The sequence below is a fragment of the Cryptomeria japonica genome, chromosome 7 (genome assembly GCF_030272615.1).
Source record: "Cryptomeria japonica chromosome 7, Sugi_1.0, whole genome shotgun sequence".
NCBI lineage: Eukaryota > Viridiplantae > Streptophyta > Pinopsida > Cupressales > Cupressaceae > Cryptomeria > Cryptomeria japonica.
The window spans coordinates 243,150,313-243,174,739 of record NC_081411.1 but is presented as its reverse complement, the minus strand read 5'-3'; the positions used below and the strand labels follow the sequence as shown (position 1 = coordinate 243,174,739).

General features: G+C 36.5%; 1 protein-coding gene across 32 annotated transcripts in view; it reads right to left on the bottom strand.

The window, feature by feature from the left end:
• The window catches only part of LOC131051461 (mediator of RNA polymerase II transcription subunit 6), a 109,657-nt gene that overhangs the window by 77,201 nt on the left and 8,029 nt on the right, over window positions 1-24,427 (bottom strand). For 2 of the 32 annotated variants that reach the window (XM_059207885.1, XM_059207874.1), the window contains 7 exons: window positions 23,197-23,318; window positions 22,537-22,626; window positions 20,437-20,646; window positions 19,057-19,138; window positions 16,827-16,911; window positions 14,146-14,226; window positions 13,537-13,972 (listed from right to left, as the gene is read on the bottom strand). The gene's annotated coding sequence lies outside the window, so the exon portion shown is untranslated. Of the gene's footprint in view, window positions 1-13,536; window positions 13,973-14,145; window positions 14,227-16,826; window positions 16,912-18,842; window positions 18,898-19,056; window positions 19,139-20,436; window positions 20,647-20,990; window positions 21,090-22,536; window positions 22,627-23,111; window positions 23,173-23,196; window positions 23,319-23,504; window positions 23,636-24,427 lie in introns of those variants that run through there. The other 30 variants (XM_059207891.1, XM_059207879.1, XM_059207882.1 and 27 more) reach the window with 29 other exon arrangements.

Below are 24,427 nucleotides of genomic sequence, written 5' to 3'. Positions count from 1 at the left end.
TGACTGGAGATGTCTGCCACTGTCTTGAGCTTGGTCGGCCACTCTGTAAATCTTGCATTTCCTGATGAAATCCAAAGGCAATCTAGAATGCATCTTTCTTTTCACTTCAAGATCGTCTAGGAGATTCATCATAAAATCTTCTATCTGAAACTCATGCTTAAACTTCCTACCGACTGTCCCCTCTATGTATCCATGTGGATCAAAGTTCTCCCTCAAGGCAAAGAATGAAAAAGAATACAAAGCTAACTCCTTCTCTGCGTCATCCATGGCTAAAGCATTAGGACATACCTCAACTGAATTGCCCAATATGATAGGTACCGGAACTCCATTCCCATGCCTGTGTCTGAACGCCTTCGCATAAGCTGCCAACTGTCTTGTTACCTCAAGTAACACAATTCTGTCTGTCGGATATCTCGGCAACATGTATGGAGGCGAAGGACATCCATGAACTCTGATATAAGTAAACTTTGGAAATTTGATAAACCAGGCACCGTACCTCTTTACTAGCTCTTGTGCATCCTGAGATAATCTATTGTGAATCCCGCCTTGCAACGTCCTCGTGATGTTCATTGTGAAGGTATCATTAACTAACTTGTAGTTGCTTCCTGGCGGATGATGCAAGTGAACATAGGAATCACAAACTCTGACCTCGCCGGGTCCTCTTCCAATCACTCCTCTGTGAGGTAGTCCTGTGTACTCGAAGCTCCTGATCAAGGCATAGATGACGTATGAACTCATGTGGAAGGACTTGGTAGCCTTGAGTCAACTGTACGTCCAAGCAATGGCTAATCATTCTAGCCCAATGTATTGTTCCTTTTCCCTGAACTATCACCTGGATAAAGTAGAACATCCACTTTTCAAAGTAAAAAGCTTGAGGTGCACCCGTGACTCGGTTGAGCATTGTAATCAAATCTCTGTACTCCTCCTGGAAATCAATCCTGTGTGGTGTGTTCGGGATCTTGCTCAGGCAAGGACGACTCTTGAGTAACCAGTTCTTGTTGATGATGCTTAGGCAAGCATCTGGATCATCTTCGTACATGGACCTGGCTCCTTCTATGCTCTTGTAAACCATATCCCTGTGCTCTGGAAGGTGGAAAGCCTCACTTATAGCTTCCTCTGAAAGATAAGCTAAAGTGTTTCCTTCCTTGGACACGATCATTCTGGATTGAGGATCATAATGACGAGCAGACTCAATCATCAACTCATGGCACTGTACTGCTGGAGGGAAGCCGGCCGCCTTAATGATGCCGCTTTCAATCATCCTCCGGGCGACAGGTGATGGCTTGCCAATGTAAGGGACCTCTCGTAACTTCTTCGTACTGAAGTTGCCCAAGTTGGTATCTCCAATGTTGCTCCATTTAGACACGATCTTGGTCTCCACTTCTTTGGTCTTTTGATCTTCCTTCATGAGAGCTGGACGACTGGTGGATGCTCCCGCCTTCGAGGTCGCCATATCTACACAACATTTCATAATAAGAACTAGATTTTGCAATGTATAACATAGATTAGATTAAATTTAGGAAACTTCATGATAAGTCTTTGAGTTATCATTTCCTAAATTCGATTGAGCCACTGAAATTCAAAATTTCAAAATTCAAAATTTAAGGCAATGACGATCAATATTTAAAACAAAACAAGACTTCGCCATACCTCACTTGAGAGCTAACTCTAAAATGCAAAATAAAGAGAATCGCCTAGGCAAATATCCTTGACAAGTTCGTTTAACTCAAACTCGCACCACCTCCTTTGCTAAATTCGCACCTTGCTTGGAATGGAAATTCGCTCCACTTTGAACACAATTCGCACCTCTCCAAATCGCATGTGAAGGATGTTTGATTAATGATTTGAAAATGAAATAAACACCTCCCTTTATAGGCGCTTACCCTTACAACTACCTCAAAGCCGACTTGGTAAAAACAAAGATAATTAAAAGCAATTTTAATAAAAACCAATGGCCGACTTTTGTAAATATTTAAATCCAAGCGCTCCAATTTGATTTTTTATTTAAAATAATAATTAATTCATTTAATGCCTTTGCAATTAATTAATTCGATTTTTAAAGGCAAAAAATAATTAATTAAATGTCCATGCGCAATTTTTTAAATGCTATTTAATTGAATTTTTTAAATTTATCGATTTTAGCATTTAATAAAATTCAAAAAATGTGTTTTAGCGCCAAAACTGGAAAGGTGGAAAGATACAAACCATATCGCTCTGGTCCCTGAGAGAGGGACAGGAGCGAATTGTCATTTTAGCTTGGATTCTTGCCTTCGACGTTTAAAATCACCATCTCCACGTTAAAACTGGCATTTTTGCTAGGAAACTTCGAGTTTGATCAACTTGATTTTGTGGATGAGTGTCTCCTGAGGTTGATATCGCCCTGGTCCCTTGGTGAGGGACAGGAGCGAACCTTATGTTTTCTCCTTGATCTTTGTTTCTTCAATCACCAATCTTCATCATGTGGCAAGCAATGACGTTATCCCTTCACTCCACGCTTGCTTTTCTTGGCTTTTACGAGGTGCATTTGATGTTTGAATGGTTTTCGCCCTGGTCCCTTGGTGAGGGACAGGAGCGAACCTTGTGCTCTAGCTCAAATTTGCTATCTTTCAACCTTGGCCTCTCGTTCATCACCTTCCAAATGACGTCCTTGATCTTGCGCAGCCTTGATTTGTCATGATTTTGAAGGAAAATGAGTGTTTTAATGAAAATCGCCCTGGTCCTTGCCTGAAGGACAGGAGCGAACTTAGCCTTTTGGTTCAATTTGATCACCTTTTAACGTTTAACTTCCTCGTATATCATCTTCTCAAGACACCTTAGACTTTGTGCAACCTTGTACGTCCTTTACTTAGCGTGATTTTTGAAGATTTTGGCTAATGTAATGAATATCGCCCTGGTCCCTAACTGAGGGACAGGAGCGAACTTTGACATCTTGAGCTCATCTTAGTTTCCATCAATTTGCAATCACCTTCACAATGTAAAACGGTGTCATTTGATCCCTCCTGAATGTACGAAATGTGATTAACATTCAAAATTTAAGCCTCCATGGAGATTTCGCTCTGGTCCCTGACTGAGGGACAGGAGCGAATTTGGGCATTTGGTGCAAATCGTTCATCATATTAACTTGTAAATGTCTTCAAAGTGCAAAACGATGTTCTTTACTCCCTTTCAAACATTTAGAATGTGAATGGCAACTTAAATTTGGCCTCATTTGAACATTTCGCTCTGGTCCCTGACTGAGGGACAGGAGCGAACTTAAGCATATAGTGCAATTCCTTCATCTTTGGCGGTCCTTGCAACTTCGTTCTTCGTCGATACGCCTCAAAATGTCCTTGCCAGCTTGTATCCTGACTTAGAGTGGTTTAAACTTGGGAGGAAGGCAAGATAAATACCCTTTCGCCCTGGTCCCTGGCTGAGGGACAGGAGCGAACTTAATGTTCTAGGCTCCATCACACTTTGCTAACTTCCAAAATTATCTTCAATGGACTCGATGTGGACCCTTTCACCTATTCTTGGCATGAAATTCGTTCTAACTTGGTGAAAAATTGACCTAAGGCAAAAATCGCTCTGGTCCCTGACTGAGGGACAGGAGCGCCTAGGCCAATATAGAGTTCATCAGGCGTCTTGCAATCTTCAATTTGTCTTCAATAAGTTCGTTACACCTTCTTTGTTTGCCTCAAACTCAAAACTTACTTGATCTTCGCCCAAAACATGCCTCATGAGGAAATTCGCTCTGGTCCCTGGGAGAGGGACGAGAGCTACCACTGAAATTCGCCCCGGTCCCTGGCTGAGGGACAGGAGCGATTTAGCTCCAAAGTCATGTTTTCCTCATGTTTGCGCTTCCAACCTATATTCAACTGATGAAACATATCTCCTTTGATCTCCTCAAATCGTCAAATTGTTCAAATCCTGCAAGGACAAGGCAATGTTTGATTTCGAGCTCCGGTCCTCCACTGAGGGACAGGAGCGATTTTTGCTCCTGGCACATTTCCATGCCTGTGAAATTCTTCAAATTATATTCAACGGAAAGAACATGCCTCCCTTTACCACTTCCAATTCGAAATTCATCTTGATCCTGCAGAGATAGTAAGATTTTGAAAAACAAGCTCCGGTCCTCCACTGAGGGACAGGAGCGATTTTGCTCCTGCAGGCCAAAATATCAAGATTTTGGGAGTTTAATCACTTCACAAGGCAAAAAAAAGTCATTTCCAATGCCCGGGATCAATTATCAAAATTTTCAAAATTTGGTCAAAAATACTCAATCGGACAAAAAATCAAAATCCCATCATTCACACTTAGACAAATTTGGACTCTGCATTCAAAATTCCAATTGAAACTAGACCAACTTACTCAGCCTCTGGCGAATTTACTTTATTCAAAATTGCATTCCACGAGAGGAAGCTCAAAAGCTCAAAATTGGACTGGACTCTGGCCTGAAAACACAGTAACAGAAACCCTAAGGTTTGACCCTAGTCCAGACAACTGGCATACTAAACCAAAATCCTAAAAAGCAAAAAGAAAGGCGAGCAAAAACGAGCAAAAAGAGGGGGTCCCCATTTAAATGGGGCGATGTGTGAAATGGTCACAACAGGTAGCAATTCATGAAGTTCGCTCCAAATGTGGAATTCATGAAGTTGGAAAATTCGCTCCAAATCTTGAACTCATGAAGTTCGCTCCTAATGTGCAACTCCTGAAGTTCACTTGGAATCTTAAAGTCATGAAATTGACATTCACCCATGTAGTCTCGAGCATGAAGTTTGTTTCAATCACCTTGCAACTCCATGGAGTCATCAAATTTACTCCAAATTTGTCAAACCTAAAGTTCGCTCCAATTCCTTAACTCATGAAGTAGAAGATTCGCTCCAAAACACAAGTCATGAAGTTTGCTCCAAATCTTAGGGTCATCAAGTTTGCTTGGAATTGCTAAGTCATGAAGTTTATCTTCAAGTTGAATCCATTCAAGGTGAAATGTTATTCATCATCCTTCTCCTCTCTATTCCAACTTTGATCATGTGGACTTTCTCATGTGTGTTCATTGATGAAGTTCGCTCTAAAAGCTTAAGTCCTGAAGTTCGCTCCAAAGTTGAAACTCCTGAAGTTCGCCTCATGACATGAAGTTCATCTCTATGTGAAACTCGCTCCATTTCCTTGATTCATGAAGTTGATACGAGGTTCGCTCCAAAATTCTAGCCCATGAAGCTGATTCTTGATTTCTCCAACATGAAGTGAGTGCTCACAGATTTCTCAATTCTTCCATCTTCATCATGAAGAAGTTTGCTCCAAATCCTTCAAGCATGAGGTTCACTCTGATTTGTTAGTTCATGAAGCTTGCTTCATTGAGCTTGTGAAGTCCACTTTGGATTGTTCCCTTGAAGGTAAATGCTATGACTTCACCTCTTCAAATCCACTTATCAAGGATTGAGTAGGAAGTTCGCCCCAAATCTCTCCAACATGAAGCTCGCTCCAAAGTTGCAACTGCTGAAGTTTGACATGAATTTTAGTTACTTACATAAGGAGTGTTCGTGAAGTGAAATTTGCTCCCCAAGAGTAGCATTTGAAGAGACTCTTAAATAACAAATCTTCCTCACTCATGATCGAACTCATCATATCTAGACTTTGCAAACCTACTTACTTCACACTTATGCAAAACTATCCACCTGACTCCGAGCCATTTAAGCATTTATACCTCTCTAATGCAAAGGCTAATAGCTAAGACTTGACACTACCTAGAAAGCAGGAAAAAGTGGGGGGCCCCCATTTGCAATGGGGCGATGTGTGAATACCTCACAACAGGACCCAGATGACTCACTCGATAAAACATGGACATAGCACTTGCATTCTTAGGATACTAAAATACACCCTAATTTCATTCCTACCCTTCAAAATTATATTTTTTACACCCACTTCGCAAACACCATTATAAATAAAATACCTCCCTATTTAACTAAAGTAACATTTGTACCTAACTTTTTAGTTACATTTTTGTATCCACTTATTTATCTAACCCTCATATTTTGCATAAAAATTATCATATCCATCACTTATCCATTTCTCAAACCCTTTAGATGTATTTTTATTTTCTACATGTTTATATTTGCACTTGCCAAAAGTAATTACATAAATGTTTTCAAGTAAGTCTAAGAGGCTTATTGAAACTACAAATTTGAAGAAGTTCATGGCATGTGCCTGTAAATTTGAAGAGCCTCGTCTGGAACATCCATAAGACTTTCACAACTGATCCAACAAATGATCAAATATGCATTCCATAGAGACTTCTGAGGCGGTCAATAAGCTTCAGGTGATGATCTCATGAGTATTGAGGTCCAGAAGAATGCAACACTCATTTTCAGTATTATGCTATGTATTACATTTGAAATTAAACATGTACTAAAGGAGTACAACCTCACAAAGGAAGCATTTACTGGGTAGTTGGAGAGATTAAATCGCGTTTCCTTCAGTCTTTAAAAAGCCCAAGGAAGATGATGGGACGTATTGCAGCACAATCCATTGGTCAACTCACTACTCAGATGATGTTGAATACCTTCCATTGTGCTGGTGTTAGTTTCAAGAATGTTACTCTAGGTGCTTCTCAACTGAGAGAAGTTATAAATGTGCCAAAGAAAATAAAAACATCATCACTTGCAGTGTATCTGAAGCCAGAGATCAACAAGACACAAGAAAGAGAAAAGAATGACCAATGTACTTAAAAAACTAATTTGATACTTTCAGTTTCGGAAGGCAAACAATTTCCATATAGTGTTGAGTTGTCAATTAGCCAATAGGCTTACCCTTCAAGAAAGCTTGTGTACGGATGGCTGGTAAACCTGTCTCACGCTATTAAACTGCACATTTGTTTTTGGTTTCAGTCACCGAGAGTTAGTATTTACTTTTAGCGTAACTGTTCCTAATTTCAGTTGCTAAAAGTTGGTATTTAATATTAAATCTTTCATACAGCTGTTAAATCCCATCAAATCGTATCAAATCTGAAATCCTATGGTAGATCTCATCATTACTAAATATCACCGACACCATAGTTAATGAGGCATTTACAGCATCACATTCATACATCCTTCCTGTAGTAGCCTGCAGGGGAGAATCCAGTTGAGATATTGGAAGAGATATTGTTTTCTGGCAAATTTGAAGCATATGCAATCCCTCTCATAAAGGTTTTCCTTCGTTTGTCGTTGCAAGACTCAACCGATGCTAAAGATCTCCTTCTTCGAATTTGCACCAAGGTAGGTTATGTTTAATGGGAGATGTGAAGTTTGATTTTTTTTTGCAAAGAATTTAGCGGAAGTGTGTGCCAAAAATGAGGATTTTAGGGTTTGGGTGAGCATATAGGTTTCTGCTAAGTTTATTTTACGAGATTTATAGGATATTTAAAACATTGCAAGATTTTAATTGATATATGTGCCGGACACAAGAATTTTAGAGCTTAATTTTAGCACCAAGCATTTTAAAAGTGTTATTCCTATGGGATGTTTGGAATTTGAAAAGAAATCAAGGAAGATAGCTTAAGTATCTGCAGGAAAGGACGCTTTGAGAGTTTAAAATTAAAAAACAGAGGCTTATGTCAAGGTTGCTTTTCGGGATATTAGGGAATTCCTTATCACTATTACTTAGGAAAATGCCCTTAAATTGCAATTATCCAAAACTTATGTATGGGCTGTCATAACAACAAATAGTCTATAATTTATATAAATTGCAGGTGAAACTTGTTATATGACAGCGACAATACCATTTGCCAAATCTTGTTAAGGTTTAGAGTTTAGACTATAGTGAACAAAACCTACCACTGTCAGCCTCTTGCAAATCTCTTTGAGTATCCTAAACCTCATGACTGCTGCTTATCACACAACATAGTCATTATCCATGAGTAGAGCTTTGTCACCTCTTATCATTATTAAGAGTTGCTTCTAAACAAACTTCTAAGCTATAAGCAATAAAACTGTTTGTTACTTTCCTCTTGCCTGACTGAAACCAATGTTTCTTTATAAAACGGTCCTCTTGAATCTCTCAATGTTGTCACTGTACCCAATAACTGCGTAATGAATGTCACAGGCCTGCACAATTCTAATTTGAGCATATCCTGCAATAATTGCATTTCATAAGGTAATATCTTTTTAGGCATTTTGTCAATCAGTTCACGTGCTCTGTGTATGTCTTCACTCTTCGCATCCTCTATCACTAAAAGATCTTCACTTGTCATATCTTATCATGATCTTGGTTAAAACTCTGTGCCTTGTGACTGACTGTAATTCTCTTTGATACAAATCTCTGTTCACTCATCAATTGACTTTGAAAGCTTGTGTGACTTTATTTCTTGTTGCTTTTCTAATCTTTCATGGCCTTACATGGTGTCTAAATAATCTTTTCTTGGTGATTGCTACCTTTGACTGTCACTCTTGGGATGACATGTCTCTCATACATGCGTATGATTAGGATTGCTATCATCTCAGTGACTCTTGGCACTTCTTTTAGGATTGTCTTCGTCTTTGTTCACTGTTTTATGACAGTCACTGCATTCCAACTGCTTGTTCATCTCTATGATGTGCATTGACTTCCTAAAGTGATAAAAACTTTCATACCTTCAAGACACTATTTTTTGTCGTAACAGTGCCCTTTCTTGTCTTCAATAGTGCTTCTTTTGATAGGGTTCTCATGAAGAACTGTCACATGCTAAAGAAAGTGTACAGGCCTGTCACAGGATTGTCACTTTGTAACAAGAGTTCTTACTCAATTTTTGGCACTGTCATATTGCTTCATGACACCTCCATACCTTGTCTATCATTGTATGGAACATCTCAGTACTCTGCCATACCTATGTCTTGTTGGTTTTTTTGTGTAACTAGGATAGGAAAATAAATAGGATTCGGATTGCCTTAAGGCATCATCCGAATCCTTATAGGGCAGGGCCCTATCTATTGTATTTATATGTAATGTGTAAAACCATTAAGGGCTGGACCTAACATATAAAGGGGCGCATCTCTAGGTCCAACGTGTGGACCTATCTCTAGCACACACATTTTGTGGCGTATAGTCTTACGTATTGATCATTTATGATGGGCTGGGCACAAATGATTGTATTATTAAAAGGACGCATCCCTTCTCCAAACGTATGGTCCTATATCTTATTTTAGCACATCTCTATGTAGCATGGGCTCTTGTAACGTGGAAACTATATTGTTTAGGTCCCATGCTTATGGTGGCGTGTGGAACTAATATTACAGTGTTGGCCCCAAGGATGGATTGGGCCGACCCAAGATAGGGCTCACCTCTTGTATATATGCACAAGCATATCACTAGTCATAATCAAGCAATCCGAATATTAGACAATCAATGTGAAGACCCTGTGCTCTGCAATAAAAGGTCAATGCGAATTCTGATCAAGGAATCAGCGAATTACTTCTGCCATAAGCATTTGTCATACATGCGATCTTGGACAGTGAATACATTGAAGAGGATAGCGAGTTCCTCTTGGAGGTCTACAAACACCATTAAGTCTGCAATCTTGAGTGAAGAACTACGAAGAGCTGGAAGCTGTATGCTGATGATATCCTTATATAAGAAAGAGATAAGTCTGCTATCTTCTGCTGTTACATTGTGCCCTAGCTGGGTTACGACTGTAGCTCTAATTCTGCCCTAGGTTGACAGTTATATCAGATAGGTAGTCTGATCTTTATTGCCATTGTATTCTACAATTAATAAAAGGATCTAGATCTGATTTGTTGCTGGGTTTTTCTTCCAAGAGGGAGGTTTTCCCAGGGTATGAGTTGTGTCTTGTCTCTTTTGTATTCTTGCATTCACATTGTTCTCTGCAATCTGATCACTAAAGTTAACATGTCTTCTGTTTCTCCTTGCATGCATAAGTCTGCAACTTCAAACCATATTTAGCCTTTCATCAACAGTCAACAAGGTATGATGACAAAAACCTCGTTCTTTCACTGTTTTTTCATACCAACGAGTTCTTTGAACCTTAACCCAGGCCATCCTTGACTCTAAACATTGGGTCAATAATCCATAACTGTCATAGACGGTTTGTAAGGGTTTTGAACAAAAATAAGGGTCCCTTTCCCTAACACAGTCTTGCATTGTCATTTATTGGCTTAAGAGTCACAAAAAATCCTCAAAAGCACTCTTAAATCCCTGCTGCAATAATATTCTCACAGCTCCTCCATGAACAAGTGTAAGACCTTTTGGCAGAGGTGTTAACGTTTGGTAGGGCTCCTACTGTGAGATCTTGGGCATTGATCACATTAACAGCTCTATGAGGTTTTTTAAAAGCATATACAATGGAACACTTGTTATCATCAAAACAACAGGATATGGGTTAATGACATTACAAACATCTTAGAGCTTCAAACAAATCTTCCATATTTGCAAAAACCTGAGAGAAACCCTTGCTGACTGTGGCAAAGACTTATTGCATCCATTTTATCTTGAGAACCCATATCTCTGACAAAGAAAACCATATTCTCTTGGCACTGTAGAGAATCTAAGAAGACTGTGATACATGTATTGCAACCTCCACATGCATACCTTTGCATGGGTAAGCAATGATAACTTCCAGGGATTAAACAAACATTTTGACACATATTTTCTCCACCATAGAGATTTTTATGCGTGAACCTCCCTCCACCTGGCTCTTTGCATGGGTAAGCAATGATAACTTCCGGGGACTAAACAAACAGTTTGACACAGATTTTCTCCACCATAGAGATTTTTATATGTGAAACTCCCTTCACCTGGATCTGCAAAGCGTTGAAACACAAACATGAAAATGCATAGCATAGGTGTCTTCATAATAGGAAATGAAAGTATAAGGATTGGAAACTAGCATAACCCCTCTGAAACTCTCGATTGAAAATTTGATGATATCTTGGGCCACCATAGAAAGTTTACAAACTGCTATGAAAGAGAGACTAACGTGCAAAACCCTAACCTTGACCTAACCCCATTGAAACTCAACTCTTTTCTCAACAACAAACTCCCTCTAAAACTGCATACACATGAGTTTGGTGAAAACAAGAAGACTTTGAATGTTTTTGACAATATCAAGGTATTGAAAACCTTATCTAATGCTAAACCTTTTATCAAAAATGGGAATCGTGACAAATGAAGTTGAAACATAATCACACTTTGCAAAGTATTGACTCATGAAGGTAAACAAAAACTCCCCAAGTCCTACTAGGACATTTTAAAAAACATTGAATGAGTATTTCAATCAGGGAATGAAATAAACCAACAGTTAGTGTTATAACTTATTTTACAGAATATCCAGAAATTGTAAAAATTGTAGGAATTTAATCAAATTATGTGCCAATAATGAGGCTTTCAGGATTTTAGGGCTTAATTTTTACTTTTATAGTTTTATAGGATTGGGGTTTCTCTTCCGATTATTTTTATGGGACATCTGAAACTTAAAAAAAGGAATGCAAGAATTTAGCTTAAGTATGTGGCTGACCTGATGATTTTTGGGTTTAATTTTAGCACAGAGATCTTTTTTAGGGTTAACATAAAATTTGAAGAAAACGCAGGAATCTAGCTGAAGTATGTGTAGGAAACCAGAATTTTAGGGTTTAATTTTAGCACAACAGTTTCTGGTATGGTTAGTGCAGGTTTCAGTTTATCATCACAATCCCTGTGTATCTATGCATAGAGACAAATCACACTCAACGCCATACAATGCAAAGATACTCCCAACTAGAAACTAAAGAAATATTTGTTACACATTTGGGATTTATTGCTAGAATTTGATGATATCATATCCCACGTTTACAAAGGGGAATCATGTGACCCATCAATTATTTAGGGGTAAACTTAGGGCAGGTCCCCATGCAGCTGCTCAGCTTATTTTGGCGAGCAGCAACTGCTCAACTTTTTGAGGAACAATTTGTGGAGCAGGTGGCCCCATGGATAGTAAAATGGCTGCTTATTTCTATGCAATCCTCTTAAATCATTTTGTAAATGAAATTATTAGTAACATTTGTTGCAAATAAAATTTGTAGACAAAATTGTAGACAAATAAAAAAGATAAGGAAAAAAATGGTGAAGCCACATGTCATTTTTTTCAATAAACAGCCGCTGCTTATTTCTAGCCCCCTTTTTTCAAAGCCTATTTTTAATTTTTAAGCAGCTGCCAGTCCACTAAAATAGGGAAAGATTCCATTTTATCCTTTTCTCCTAATTAAAATTTTACAAGGGCACACTCCAGCTACTTAAATTTAAGCAGAAAACATTCATAAGCAGCCACATGGGGACATGGGGTTAAAAGATTTTTGGCAAGATTTCAAAGCTAGGCTGGAGGAAAAAAGAACAAAGCAAGGGCAATGGCATTAATGGCGATCAAAATGATCACATAAGCAGCCACATGGGGACATGGGGTTATAAGAATTTTGGCAAGATTTCAAAGCTAGACTGGAATAAAAAAGGACAAAGCAAGGGAAATGGCATTAATGGTGATCAAAATGATCACATTAAAAAGAGAATTCATGGATGGCAGCCATTGTCTGCCCCCAAGGGGCTTAATTACAGGAGCATCACTAGGAAATTCACACTTCTCATCTCAGGCATGATGAAGACTACAATCAATTTAGATTCCGAGGAGCGGTAGATGGATTTCAAAAGGTAAGATCACCGATAATAGGTTGGTGAAAATCTTCCAAACCAAAGACGTAGAGACACAGCATGCCAAACAACTAGTTCTGAGAGATGCATATCTCAACTTAGCTTTCAAACACAAAGTCAACAAGGACATCCCATTAATGCTTGTGGCTTGGTTACTCGAACTTAGAGAAGATAAAGCAATGGTGAGAGGGATGATGGAAAGGCTAGTTTGGGCACCATGGTGCAAAAACATGAATGGGTACTTGGAAATCATGGTAGTGGGTATTGGTCTCACACCATTGGGGGGCTATTGATCTAAGTTAAATCTAAATGATAACGGCCCACAAATCCCATTTCTTATTTGGGAATATGGCACAAACAAGGGGATGAGATGACAGCAAGCTGCGACCAGATTAGGGTTTCTCAAGGAGACAACTGAGGTGGCTCAAACCCTACAATGGATAGGCCTTTGACTATCAAATGGGAAGCTGGTGAAGACAAAGTCAAATTGGTGGAAGAATAGTAAGTTGTTTTTTGGCATTATCATGGCAGTTTAGCGGGATAATATTTCTATAGGCTGGCTTGGGGTTGATCATTTATTATTTGCATAAGGTTTTTTGGCTTTGGATGAAGCTCAACATTAATGTTTTACTGATCTTGTGAAATGTCCCTCAAGACAAATTTCCAATTTATTGCACTTAAACACCCCTATTAGTGATCAGGAAGGGAAACAGTACTGCTGTCTATAAATTGGCAGATTACAGAATTGATATTTTGATATGTTTCAGATATTTATCAATATTTTTGAATGCAACGATATCTTGAACAGAATTTGCACATACCAATGGAGAACAAACGAACTCAAATGCTTGGATATTTTGCACACTTAGAAATGAACAGCTTCCTTACAAACAGATAATTACACAGAAATACCTTCTGATTTTTTAATCCATAAGAGGACTGAACCTTTTGCTTGGCCAAAGAGTTTCAAGATGTAGTTTTGCTTCAGCGTTGAAAAGCGCTTCAGCAAACAGCACGATTGTTCTCTGACTTTGATGATCTTCAAACACACCCGGTAGTTCTGGTAATACCTCAAGCTCGGTTCTGAGTCATTTTCAGACTTCTCTAATCACTGCCAAACCCCTCGTGCCTCAACGCAATTTACTGGCTACTGTCACTGGAGAGTTTCCCCAACTATGGATGCTGCGATAGAAGGAAAAGCCCTCGCCACACACTACTTGAAGATGAAGACAGCAGAACAAATATTTATGGCTCGATAATCACCAGAATAGCCGCAGCCCTTACAATATTTGAATCGCTTGCTAAAAGAACCACAATATTAACAAGAGCTCTGCGAGAGCTAGAGTCCCTGCCAAATGCAACAAATATTAGTGAATATATTGGAGTAAATCTGTCTTGTATAGAATAGCTTGCGCATGTGTTTTGTAAATATTAATGGAACTAAATTTAGCATTATTTTGTAATATAATGCTAAATGGATAGCACAAGCATCAATCAAAACTAAGAAACCAGTCATTATACCTGTGGCCAGATAGAATCAGAACTATTGGTGGAGCAACAGTGTTGTATATTGCTATGCATGATTTGTTTCCTGAATGCTATCTAGTGAATACATCGCAAAGAGATTCTCTTAATTTTTTGGAAGGATTTCTCTTGTAACTTTTAACAATAAAATTTTCAAAACGCTTATGGCTTGTTCTTGAAAGGCAAGTTCTGGAAAATGGGAAAATATTTTACATGAACATTGTGCTGTCAAGCTAGGCATTATGACATATCATGCTTTTTAACAGAATATGCTATAACCTATATGAAGTTGCAGTACATAAAAAAAGTCTACAATAAAAAACTGTCTCTAAAAATAATCTATGTTTGAAAATGAAAAATTCTTTAATTTAATTATGAAAAGTAGGGGAAAAAAAAGTTTTCACATTTGTTAGTCTTCATAATACTTGTATAGCTGCAGGTAAATGCCAGTTTATCATTTCTGATGCAACATTTAAGCCTTACACAGTATTCATACCAGAGTTTATTCTATTGGGATTTTTTTAAACTCTTATTGTTCTTTTGTTTGAACAACGATAAAGCAAACTATTCATAAGAAGTTTCATATGAAGTTAGAGTATGGCATTGATCTCTTCATCTTTAAGCATTGGCTATTTTCAGGGAAAGTTTTTGATGCCATACCATTTTTAGGTTTTTAAAGTTTTAGCTTTACCTGCAGCATCACTTATTCTTGAAACTGTTCATTGTTTGCCCCACTCTTAAAACAGCTTACAAATTCTTTAGCATATGGAATTATAAAGCTAGGCATTCTAATAGGTACCATGCATTTAGGTTGAATAAATTAATTTAGAAACATTGTGCATAATCCAAAGCTTGATAGATTGATATTATTATGTTTTTGGTTCAGCTCTTCCCTATTAGTTTGTGCAAATTGAAGGTAAATTTTTTGCCTTTTCTATAATTTCTAACATCTAGATTTGATAAATAACATTTTGGTGATTTTTTGCTTTTTTTTAATTGGCTTGTTATATTTTTCATGGTGCTCATGAAAAATAAATCCCAAAACTTAAAATGTGTAGCTATTTAAGGTATGCTCACACATACACATTCATAATTGTAAATTTTATTCATTTAAGCTGAGAGTAGCTTCTGAGGTCAATTTATATAGTAATCGTTGCATTATATTATTAGAAGTTGTAAACAAAAATTCTTGACTAACAATTAAAAATCTGTCATTTACTCTTCTTATTTTCTTGGGTTGCAGTATTAGATTTTACAAGTGAGGAGGCAATAGATGATGCTTGGATGCCATTTTCTTATTTGAGTGAATTAAATTGCCTTCTTGGTGCTAGTAATTGCCGTATTCGAAGAAGAGCCAAAGCATGCTTACACATACACATTCATAATTGTAAATTTTATTCATTTAAGCTGAGAGTAGCTTCTGAGGTCAATTTATATAGTAATCGTTGCATTACATTATTAGAAGTTGTAAACAAAAGTTCTTGACTAACAATTAAAAATCTGTCATTTACTCTTCTTATTTTCTTGGGTTGCAGTATTAGATTTTACAAGTGAGGAGACAAAAGATGATGCTTGGATGCCATTTTCTTATTTGAGTGAATTAAATTACCTTCTTGGTGCTAGTAATTGTCGTATTCGAAGAAGAGCCAAAGCACTAGTAGAATGGGATGAAGTTGATTGAAAAGTTGTTGTTGAATCAATATCTGGATCTGTCATGACTTGTGGAGTTGTGTTTGGAGATTCTCATGCTGCACCTCCCAGGTAAATCTTTCAACAAGAGAAGGAAGGTGGTTGCACATAATTCCTATAAAATTATTTGAGTCATCTATATGGCAAAGAAATGAAATATAAATTTATATTTCCACACCTTAACTAAATTGATTGACTGTCAGAGGTGCATGGTATTAGCTCCAAGTTTCTAAGAGTCCAGATCTTGTTTTTAACTTTATGGCTTCGGCTTGCCAGTCTTGCACTGTGTACTACATCAGTAAACTTTATGGCTTCAGCTTGCCAGTCTTGCACTGTGTACTATATCATTTACTGATATAGGAAAACTCAGTGGTTGAGTAATTAAAAGTTTTGGACTTGAATAAATCATAGTGAAATCAAGCCCATGTTAATTTATGATAAGATCCATTGCAAAAACTCTTCAATTATATTGAGTTAGAAACTTGGGTGAGTAATACAACATGGCTATGTATGGCAATTTTCAATGTGTATTTGCAGTTTTCAAATTAAAAATATATCAGAAACTGGAAAGAGACTACTTTGGAAAACTGGAATGATTTCAACCTTGAACATAGAAAATACATTTGCTAAGGTTGATTTTTTGTATATAGATTGAAATGTTCTGAGAGAGATTGGTTTCCAGTGGCCTTCTTAAGACTACTTGTTTATCCGTTTTGGCTACTAAATACAAACTAGTTATGCAGATGTTGGGACAACCAGCTTTCCATGTGCAGCTAGAATCTTTAAGAGTCTATAATGAAGAATGGGATAACCAACATTCGGATTATGTAGAAATAAAAGCACCAACTGTTTATAGCTTTGACATCTCTCTAGTTAGCGAAAATTGGAGATAAGAAAAGAAAGTGCACCTCAATGGGTGCTTAAAATTGTTTTTTGCATTGTACTAGAGGTTAATGAAGGAATAGGAAAAAGAAAAGCAGTGACCATACCTATAGCCAAAGATATGTGTTCAAAAAGTATTTCCTCAAGCATGAATCCTACTAATATTGTATATTGGTTGTACTTGTTGTGTACCTACACACATTATACAAACTGTGTTAGTAGAGACAAGGCACATCATTTGTTTGTTGAATGTCATGTAATGAATAAAACACAAAGAAATACTTTTAATTTTTTGGAAGGATTTGTCATCTAATTTTTAACAATAAATTTATAGAATGTCAGCAAAAATATAATGAATAAACAGTAAATGCTAGTTAGTTTTTTTTTTTTTATTGTTAAAAATCGATGAGAAAATCTTATGGCATTCAACAAATAGTTCATGTGCCTCGTCTCTGCTAACACATTTTGTATGACATTGGTAGGTATGGTGACCGATTTTCTTGTTTCTATTTCTTTTTCTAGCTCTATTAGATCAGTCCTTTGATTTCATAAGTTTAGCTCTATGACTATTTTTAGTTTTATGAATTTCTTCATTTGGCTCTTCCATGATCTATAGTTCAAACTCTACATTGTCACTATTCTACTATCCAAACAACTTGTGATTTGTTTACAATATGAAATAATGCTAAAATGTAGACATTAGCTTGCTTCTACAAACAATACTGTTGATAAGCACAATTCAAAATCAGTTGCATTACATGTGTTGTACTTCACAACTACATTAGCTTGCTTTGTCAAACAACACTGCTGATAAGCACAGTTCAAAATCAGCTGCATTAAATGTGCTATAATTCACAGCTAGATTTTAAAAGTAAATGGTCATATTGAAATAGCCATGGCTAAATCGAGAACAAATTGGAAGTCATTTGAAAAATAAAACAATGACAATCGACGGTTTAAGCATAAAGTCATGAAAGAACTAAACCGAGAAATTTCTTAAAACATAAACAGCCACCATATGTCAAAGTTATTGCTAAGCCCTTGCTTAGCCCTTGATCAAACAACAGTGCAAATAATGCGAGTTAAACAAATCCTACAAGTTTAAAAAATCTCATGAAAATAAACTCTGACACAAATACTGTGTGAGTCTTATCTATTACATCAAAATGGATGAACTAGCATGTATCTGCAGTTGTACAAATATTATGAAGACAACACATGTGAACAATTTTATTTTCCCTATTTTTAAAATTAAAACGAGAAAAACCACTGGTAAAAATATAACAATCCAATCAGGAAAAAGAAAAAAATCAGTGGAATTTATGAAATCTAGATGTTAGAAACTATAGAAAAAGGCAAAAAATTTACCTTTAATTTGCACAAATTAATAGGGAAGGGCTCAAACAAAAACATTAGTTCCAAAATACACAATCCCCAACTCTGTAATTGAATAAGTTAATTTGGAAACATTATGCATTATCCAGAGCTTGATAAATTGATATTATTGTTGAATGGCTTTGTGGTTTGTGTGTTTCTACTATGATCGAGTTTTGTGACATATTTTGCTTCTTTGTAGCAACATTTGTAAGCATATTGATGGATTTATTAATCATTGCAAAAAAAGTTGTCTTAGAGATGTTTTGATTATGCTGTTTTTGATTAAGGGAAAGCAAGTTTTGAGGGGACCAGAAACCCCATCCATCAGGTTTTAAAGGGACCCGAAACCCTCAGATTTTGCCAGGATCTAAAACTTACAAAGAAACTTCTGCTATAAAGATAGGCAAATAAGATCAGCAAACTAAAACAACAGAGCTGGCTAAAACCAGCCATAAGCTAGCACAGCCAAGAACAGAAAAAAGCCAGCACCAAACCAGCTGGCAACACAACCTAAAGCATTAGATGAAGTCGATAGACTCCCACATCCAAACATCAAGGATTTTCTGGGATCCCCTACCCATATTCAGAAAAATAAGGCAGCAAAAGGCTAGCCCGTCCCTTAACCAAAAACAGCTACAGTCTGTGCCGGGCCCTCGAAAACTATCAGCATCCAGCTAGATATGATTACATAAAAGAAGCATTAAAAACTAAATCCAAACATAGGGGTTTTGAAAGGCTCCCCTAACCTTCAAGAGAGTGGGTTTTGCATGGCTCCCACAACCAGAGGGTTTATCAAGGCCCCTGCAAACCAAAATGTTGTTAGTGAGAAATCAACTACCATGTTTCACAACCCAACAAGTCACAGCTAACTTTTTATAGCTTTGATGAGTGCAAAAAATTGTTTTTGCATTGCACTAGAGGTTAACCAAGGAATAGGAAAAAGAAAAGTAGTGACCATACCTACAGCCAAAGATGTGTTCAAAATTATTTCTTCAAGCACGAATGCTACTAATATTGTATATTGCTTGCAGTTGCTGTGTACCTGCACACATTATGCAAAATGTGTTAGCAGAGACAAGTCACATGGTCTATTTGTTGAATGTCATGCAATGAACAAAACACAAAGAAATTCTATGGACAATAAATGCTAGTCATTTGTTTTTTTTTAATTATTAAAAATTAATGGGAAAATCTGATGGCATTCAACAAATCGTCCATGTGCCTTGTTTGTGCTAACACATTTGCTGGTCTGCTTTAAACCTGCTATAATGTTCCTCATAGATCTACCATAATTTTGGTTATATATCTACTCATAGAATCTACATAAAATTTGTGTTCTATTTGTTCTTTTCTTTCACAAATTTGCTGGTGTATTCAAAATTTATCTTCTACGTCTTCACACACAAGTCTGGTATAATATGCTTGAACAATTTGCTCATAAACTCCCTTTATATCTGGTACAAAACCTCTTTTAGATCTGCTCTTAATGTCTGATATATATATATGTTCTTAATTCTGAAATAAATGGAAAGGATATATATCATTGGTTTCTCCCCCCATTCATGGGATTTAAGAGTAGATATATATTATTACATGATCATTTATTGAAGAGTTGGAGTAATTAATAGATCATTGGTTTATTGGAGCCCTCATCCTAAGGGAGTATAAAAACTTAATTTCCACGGTGCCTCAAAAAGGCACCCTAGCCCTTCGGGTGTGAGTTATGATTCACTAGATATTTATATTAATGAAAGAAATCCAAAATTTGGTAAGTTTCCACATTGTAATCAAAATAAGTTCATAATAGTGCAGAGAATTTAAAATATTTATTTTCAAAATCTAGAATCTTGAATCTGTAAGAACATCTGAAAGAACATTTGCTTTGAAACGTTTTGACAATGGCCTGACAAATTCAAAAGGGCTTGCCTCACATAAACACGAATTTGTTTTTTGTTTCCTATCCCAAACATCAGCAGTACTTTCAAGCCCAGAAAAGGGAAGGCTTTACTTCTTGTTCCAATCTTTCTAATTATCTCTAATCTTGAAGACATCTTGGATTTTATCTAGAATCACTTTAGGTAGATTATGCAACCTTTTCAATTCAACTCACGGCTTTTCAGGTATTGTCAGAATCACACTTAGGTCCTTGACATCCTCATTATGACATATTCAATATACAACGCATTCGAAGTTGGTAGGTATCTTTACTGAAGGAAATTTCATGGATAGATATTTGGACTAGGTAATTTCATCACTTTTAACATTTCTGAATATATATGTAACTTTGGTTGTTTTTATCTAGAATTCTTTATCTATTTCAGAGAAAAGAAATGATGGTACCTTTTAAATAATGCAATGGAAGCCCAGTGACTTCTTTATATTAGTATCACTTTTCTCTCTCAAACGTTCTTATCAACTGCAGCTTGAAAACTAGTGGTAGTTATACCCGAGGAAGGGATTCTGCATCAATATATGCTTTAGGCCTCAACTAGCATCAAGGAACGTTGTAGTAATGTCGATGATCAAGTTAATTATGACCATGTGGGTTGCCTATAAAAGAATACAGATGCAAGAATTTTAATAATAATATCCCCTCACTAAATAGGCGAGGCAGTCCTCTTCATTCTCAAAGAAAAAAAAGAAAAAATTATAGCAATGCTTCTCATGTCAATATTGTTGCACCAGGTGTTAACCATGTGTTCCTATCAATGCACTTCATAGCCATACTACTAAATCTAATCCAACCAATAATTATTTCCATGTCGATGTCTTTGAGCATAATGCTATCAATGAAGCTATTTTATAAAAATGCAATTTAGTGCATAGACTCCCGGTACCTATAACAAGACTTTTGCTTTTGAAACTCATGATGTCAACTATATTGAAGCCATTACCTTGCATGCTGCAACATGTGTGAGAGTCTTGCACGTCTTGAATGAAAATGATGTGGACACTGGAAATTGTTTTCATCTATTCATCTTACTTCAACGGTTCTGGTTTGTTAATAAAGATTTTAGAGTTTTTTGACAACACTTTACAATTCTAGAAAATGTCAAAATGTTGATTAAAGAGATTGTCATCAAGGAACATAAATTTCTATTACTAAACATTTTCTCATCAAGGAACATAAATTTATGTTATAAACATTTGCATATTTCATAGGTAATCATAATATTATGTGTCTGCATACAACATTGTAAAGTTTATTCTTTTATAGTACAGAAAACTAGTTAAACAGATAGTTAAATAGTTGAGTACAGGATGGGCAAAGACTCAGTGCTCGGTAGCTGAGGAGCATGATCAACCATTATAACCTTCAAACCTCTAAAATATTCACCAGATTGGTGCACTGCTTTAATAGTGGGCACATTGTGACTAATTAAGTAGCCAAAGACCACTTGTAAAGAGCTTGGTTTGATATGAAATAAAATGCAAGTGGAGTTGTTTGTTCCAGGCTATCAAAGGAACCTAATATGGCAAGTATTGCATTGATGAATTAAAATAGAATCTTTATATATAGAAGAAATATAGTATTCTTGATTAAATTCTTCTATTGTTATGCATATGAGATCCTTGGTGGGAGATAACTTGTCGCTTATGTTGAAAGTCTATCAATAGTGGTTATAGAAAACCTAGTTGAATGGAATTAACTTAAATGAAAAATTATAGAAAACCCCAAAATTCAAATCTGTGGAAGACATGTCAGATATTGTAGAGCTCAACTGACTGGAATGAAGCTGAATGCAAAAGTATAGCAAAGCCCAAAATTCAAATCCTAAAGGCATGTTAGATATTGATACTTGAGCTGATGAAAACTAAATGCAAAATTGTAGCAAAGCCCCAAATTCAAATTATCATAACAGATGTTTAGCATTGAAAGCCTACTTGAATGGTATGATATAAAAAAATAAAGCATAAAGTTACTGTAAAACCCAAAATTCAAATCCACAGCTGGTATTAAAAGCTAATTGAATGGAATAAACATAAACCTAAAACTATGGCAAAACTCCATATTCAGATCTCCATAAGACATGTTATGTACTGGAAGAGCCACAGAATCTGTTGTAAATCATAGAACTATTCCAACTTTATGTGGTGAGGAAAGAATTCTCCGGCTCTTTGAATCCACTCAAACCTCAATTAAAAATAAGTCGCCCTCTAAAGATTTCATGCTATAAACAAATTTTCAAACAAAGGATCCAAATGCCGAAATTGTAGAAGACAAGGATCACAATATATATACTCTGTTTCTAAATCTTAGACTAGAAAGATTTCTGCACAACAAAGTCTAACATGAACGAATTGGGCGGATAATAGATTCAACATAACTCAGAATTCGGACTCAAAATTGAATATAAATGCACACATATTATAATCAAACTTGTAGATTTGCAGGAAATTATGCTCTGGCAATGATATCAGACAAACAATGAACCTAACCTGTAGTCAAAGCAGGGTATCTAGCGAGCTCATGTCGGTAGTTGTGGATGAAGCTGGTGACGTATAGAGTCTGGTAACGGCCTTGAGCTACTGACGCCAGCAAACACAAACAGAAGAAGAAAGTTAAGACAATACAACAACATCTAATGTGCTCAATGTTTTATCCTGATTCTAGTTGCAGGGTTTCGCAGACAAAATGCATTAAAAAAACAAATTCTAGTTACCTGCGTATGAGGGGAAACATTACAATTTATTTTCCTAGTTGTTATAAATCTACAAAACGAATTCTGAGACAACACTGCGCCTTTAATCATGGAAAGCAAAACCCTAACTACAGGGTTTCGTTGATGAAATGCAGGAAGACAAACAAAAACTTACTTGCGAATGAAGGGAACATTAACACTTGAATCCCATAATTATTAATAGACCACAAAATGAATTCTGTAACAGAACTAGGGCTCCATCCATGAAAGGTTGAAGAAACTAAAAATCTAATTACAAGTTTGAATAATAAAATAAACAAATACAGAATTCCACTCAATTGGTTATGAAGGGAGAATAATTTTTTAAGTTACCCGTATGTGCCTTCTTCAATCTGTTTTAAACAAATACAGAACTCCACTCAATTGGGTATGAAGGGAGAACTATTTTTTAAGTTACCCGTATCCGTATGTGCCTTCTTCAATCTGTTTGAGCTTTTCGAAGCAATGTATGCTGTGAGAACACCATGCAAGGGCTTGCTTCTTAATTGTTACATCAGCAAATGATGAACTGGCCTGTACCTGCAGTGTACAAGTGTTACGAAGACAACACGTGAACACTTTTTTTAATTCTAAAATTCATAATTAAAACGAAAAAAACCACAAGGAAAAATATAACGAGCCAATTAAAAAAAAGCAAAATATCACCGAAAATGCTATTTATCAAATCTAGATGTTAGAAACTATAGAAAATTGAAAAAAATTTACCATCAATTTGCACAAATTAATAGGGAAGAGTTAACCGAAAACATTAGTTCCCTGCCTATATATAGTAGGCAGGGACTAATAACAGCTCTGCGATTACTAAACTATCCGTGAGATATGAAATTGATTATCTGCGCCTCACTATTAAATATTTACTCCAGACTGTTGTGACGTTTTCACACATCGCCCCATTGCAAATGGGGACCCATGTTTCTTGCTTTTTAGGGTTTGTTTTTTTAGGTTTTTTAGGGTTTTGTTAGTTAGCCTTTGCATTTTGAGTGTCGCTCGGGGAGATCAATAGGGTAGCAAGTCCTACTTAAGTGATGCCCTAGTCCTGAAATGTGGCTAAGTCTGGAATGTCCTGAAATTTGGCTAAGTCTGAAAGTCCTGATCCTGAATTTTGGGTAAGTCTGGAATGTCCTGATCCTGAATTTGACTAAGTCTGGAAACTGAAAAAACCTCCAAAAACTAGATTTTGCAATATAACTCCTGGAGGTCTGAAACCACTCTCAAACATCCTGAAAGTATATATGGAATATAACTTAAAGTATAAGAAACTTCTTTCTTATACTTAAATGTTATATTCCATAAAATTTATCCTGATAGAGAGTTCGAAAAGTCAAATTTCGCTCCTGTCCTTCACTGAGGATCCAGAGCGAATTTCGCTCCTGTCCCTCCCAGGAGGACCAAGGCGAAGCGCTCCTGTCCCTCACCAAGGGTCCAGAGCGATAATACTTATTTGAGCCATTCCTGACCTTGTTTGGACGAATTGAGGCATCAAAGGCATGGTGAAGGACGAAATGAGCATGATAGAGCATCCAAACTTGATCAAAAACAATGAAATGATGAAGTTTTTGCCTAGAAGGTCAAATTTGCTCCTGTCCCTCACTGAAGGACCAGAGCGAAATTCTTCATAAGGTACGATT